This window comes from Micropterus dolomieu, linkage group LG14 (assembly GCF_021292245.1).
Source record: "Micropterus dolomieu isolate WLL.071019.BEF.003 ecotype Adirondacks linkage group LG14, ASM2129224v1, whole genome shotgun sequence".
Classification (NCBI taxonomy): Eukaryota; Metazoa; Chordata; class Actinopteri; order Centrarchiformes; family Centrarchidae; genus Micropterus; species Micropterus dolomieu.
The window spans coordinates 1316301-1320757 of NC_060163.1; the positions used below are offsets into that span (position 1 = coordinate 1316301).

General features: G+C 43.6%; 1 long non-coding RNA gene across 1 annotated transcript in view; it reads left to right on the plus strand.

Annotated features, from left to right (window-relative positions):
• Positions 1–4102, plus strand: part of LOC123982742 — a 28535-nt gene extending 24433 nt beyond the window's left edge. Inside the window, exon 2 of the long non-coding RNA XR_006828051.1 lies at positions 3811–4102. This is a non-coding gene — a long non-coding RNA (uncharacterized LOC123982742). The remainder of the gene's footprint in view (positions 1–3810) is intronic.
• The last annotated feature ends 355 nt before the right edge of the window (positions 4103–4457 follow it).

Sequence of the window (4457 nt, forward strand, 5' to 3'; positions counted from 1 at the left end):
TGTCAGAGCACTGAGTATTTACACTCTGAGGTCTTCCCGGTGGAGGAAAGCAGACCAGTTGCTGGTGTGTTTCGGGTCCCCCAAGGCTGGGCTCCCCGCTTCTAAACACACCATCAGCAACTGGATCGTTCAGACTATTTCCCTGGCCTATCAGGTGCGCAGTTTGCCTTCACCTATGGCTGTAAGGGCGCACTCTACTCGAGGCATGGCGGCTTCTAGGGCCCTCCTCGCAGGGGCGTCACTCCAGGATTTGTGTGATGCGGCTGGCTGGAACGAGACACTGCGTCGGTCCACCACACCTCACCCCGCCTGGAGTGCCTTGCTTCATAGAAAGGGCTTATGTGTCCTATGTGCCGGCGTGCTTATATACCCCCTCCGGTTACGCCGTCACACACTACCGTTCTAGTAACACCAATAGGATTGGAGTAGTTTCAGTCATAGTTCAGCCCTGCCACGCCCAGGGGCGTTCCCCTAGTGTCGTCACCGACGCAGTGTCTCGTTCCCCTTCTCGGGGAACAAGGGTTACATACGTAACCCGAGACGTTCCAGATAAGAGATAACTCTATAAAAGCACTGCCTACTGGCCAATCAGCTATCTAGGAAAATGACATTCGCACATCCATCCGTAGGATTTATAGGCTGCTTTAATGTGTGCTGCGGTAATGTGGAAAAACTTTTGTATAGCGATATCCTACAGAGACACAGAAAAATGTGACAGTAAGCATCAGAGAGGCACATTTTACAAGACAACAGCAAATAATATTAGACAAATAGGCATAATCTAAGTAACACAGCTGCAGCTGACAATGGCAGTGTGGTGTTTAATGTCTTTCAGAAGCTTTCAAAGTAAAAGCTCTCAATTCAACTCAAAATAAATAGTGGTGCAAAAAACTCTCCCGCTTTTATTTTGTAGGCACAATTTGCTTTCATGACTGAGATCTATTTCAGCACCTATTGAACAAGTGCGGGAGGGGCAAGGAAGAGTGAGCGTGAGTGACTGACAGGGAGGAAAGTGTTGTGCAGACGAAGTAAAGTCAGAAGTCACGTTCACACTGAATGGTGGAACTTTTACTCGACATTCTGTGCTGGGCTTATGTTTGCAGGTTCTTAAGGAGCAGAAGAATTCGGCAAGGAACCTTACTGTTTCACTGGGTATGTAACGTTAATGCAAGCTAATTAGCTTGCATTAACGTTACAGTAGTTACTAGTAGCATAATAAGCTATATACATTCATTAGAAGAATGAATGGACAATGACTAATTAATTAACAAAGTTAATCAAGTGGAATTATACATTTTCAAGTCATGTTCTAGTCATATATCAAAGTGGTGTTTGATTATTTAATTTGGAAGCCATTTACCATATTTGGGGTTTTATATTGTCATATAAAGGGGCATTATGGAGTTTTCAGCGTCCACTAGCGTGCGGTTTTAAGATTGCAATCTGGTGTGTGCTCGTAGGCATCCTCGCTTGAACTCCGGCATGCCGGCTGTGGCTTTTCACACGGACATGTTCAGGCTCTGTTACTTCAGCGCAGGGCCGTGCAGAGACCTTTGGAGGGGCAGGTGCTCAAAGTATAAAAGGGGCACATGGAACAAGGCTTTACAAAGTGCTGTTTTCAAAAAAATCAATACAGCAATATATCTTAAAGTATTCCTTGCCGATATGCGTATAGATAAGGATGCCTCTGTATCAATACAGCAGCAAATGCTGTGAATCAGTTTTGAACAAGAAATTTAGTACCGAAAAGACATTTTAAGTTAAAAAGTTAAAGAATATTATTTTTGCATCTATTAATAATAACTATGGGATTAGAAACTGAAGTGTCTGAAGTTGTCCAAACCTTAAGGTTTTTCCTTCTCTTTTATACAGAATAATAAAGAACAACTGCTATTAGTGATAAGTATCTTATTGTGAGATTGTAGGAAATGTTCAGGTCTAGCTTTAAAACATTGTTGGCTGACATAACTTACGGTGAACAGTTGCTGTTGGGGGATGTTGCTGCTGCGGTTGTTGCCTTTGCGGTTGTTGGTGACACTGTTGGAGGTGATCTGAGACAAAAGATATTCAGACCCATCATCACATAGTAGTATTAATCTTACCAATAAGTGGAGGAGGAGTTGTTTTAGGGAATTATAACAGCAATTTCCTGTCGGCCATGTCCCTAAAAATGTCTATGACATCATTGTCATTTATTGGAATTTCGGAGGTCAACAAGCTCAATTTACATCAGTAATGCAAGCAGCAGAAGGTCGGACTATTGCTCCTCTTTGCAAAGACTGCGAAGTTTGGTTTTCTCCAGCTTCAGTTTTGAGAAGGAACGCTCCACAGTTGCTGTGGACACAGTGGGAGTGTTCCATATGTCTTCAGCAGCTCAGTCATGTTGGGGAAAACTAGATGTGCATTATTTTCCTTGATCACTGAAAGAATACTGTAGATGACACATTGACTGGTCCACCACCAGTATACCAGCATGAGTATGGAAGACCTTCAGTTCTGTCTGCAATTTGTCTTCCTCTTCAATGTTGTAGAACTGGCACAGTTTCGTTCACATCTTGGACTGCTGCTGTTGGAATGCTTGCTGTTTTTCAGTTCTCTGTCAGGCAATGGAAGGCATGCAAGATTTCCCATATGGAGTTATCTCTACCTTTAAAGCTTATCTGATGCTCTTGTATCATTGTGTCCACAAAAACGTAATACACTTTAACAAGTTAGTATGGGACAGCATGGTCAGTTGTAGCTGATGTGACAGCAAACTAGAACTTCTCTGTCACTTTCCTTCTCCTAGCTTGTCCAGGGACCTCAGATGGAGGGTCTAGGCCCACTAATGCAGCCTTCTTTGTAGCCTGTTGATAAATGTTGTTGGGCCTCACATCCATGACAACAAAAATGGGCCTTCAGGTCACTGAGGAGCCTGTCTGTAAGTCCATAGACAGAGCACAAGCAGAGAACAAAGACTGGGCTGTAGGCCTGTTGGAGTCCCAAAAGCCTGAGTTGGAGTTTTCTCAAACAAACAACTGTAAAACAGGCACCAAAGCGCGTTTCACACCTAGGTGCGAAATAGTGACTCAGACCTAAAAGCATAGCCACTATTGGCGGCGCTTGTAATCTTGCATGTCGCCCTGGTCATTTAATTCAGACCTACCTGTGAACTCTTAACTTTTAAAACCAAACCAAAGGCTTGTATTGGCTGAAGCTTTCAGGGGGCGGAGTAATCCCTGGAAGTACAGCCATTTTGTCAACAGAGGTACAAAACCGAACACCTCCGAACCCTCGTCGCCATTCCCAGTTCTTCACGGGACTGTAAGGAGGTATTCTCTTTCAGTGCTTTCGTGGTCATGTGGGTGGTCAGATCCACTCCCCCCTCTCTTAGTCTCTCCCCCTCCTTTGTCTCTCACTCACACTCTCACACACACACACACACACACTCACACCCACACACCCACACTCTTACACACACACACACACACACACACACACACACACACACACACACACACACACATTACACACACACACACACTTTCTGGATTGTTGTATGTTTTTGTATGACTTGTTTATTGGCTTTATTTCATTTTGATTTACTTGCTAAAGTTATTGATCATTGATCTATGCTTGAGTTGAGTAAATCCTATTATAATTTTAAGAAGTCGTTGCCTGTGATTATTTGTGTATAATTTTGTAGTAAGAGTTGGTTACCACGGCCAGTGTACAGACTCACCCTTCTCTGTTTGCCATCTATAGGTGGACAAAACCTCTTTTAGACTGATCATACTTCGCTCATATTTGGTTATTGGTCCCTGATTTCAGGATGGTGCCCCTGAAATATTGGACAGGTGATCTCCAGACACAAGAAGAACTCAAAATTAATGCCTTTTAAGAAGGATCATCGCGTCACCAGCAGAGGAGTCTGGGGGATCTTGCTGTGTCATTCCTTCAAGGAAATGCATGACAGCTGGTAGGACCTTCACCAGATTTTTCAGTGCACTTTCTCTGCAGGCCCACTGGGTGTCTGACAGCTTCTTCAGCTCCAGTGGACGCTGATCTACTGTATGTGTTTCCTTTTCTGCACTTCAATAAATGCAGAGTGCCGTTTTGATGAGTTGGCCATAAAAGTGTAAAGTTTTTCAACTAGATTGAAAAAGCTGACAAAACAGATGCTTCACTTTTCCTTAATCTGGTGTTGGTAGAAAGTGCAGTGTGCCTGACAGTGCACATACAAGGCCTTTGGATTTTGCCTTATGATTCTGGATGGGCCCTGATTCTGGACTGCAGTCCCTTACAGGGCCCATTCATGTTTGCAGCCCCATCATAGCCTTAAACCCGAATATTTTCTATTTTAAGGTAAATTTCTGTAAGTAGAGCCATCGCAAGACTTTCAAGAGCATCTCCGCTTGTTGAATGCACATTGCACACCTGAATGAATCGCTCTTTTATTTTCATGTTGTGTACATATC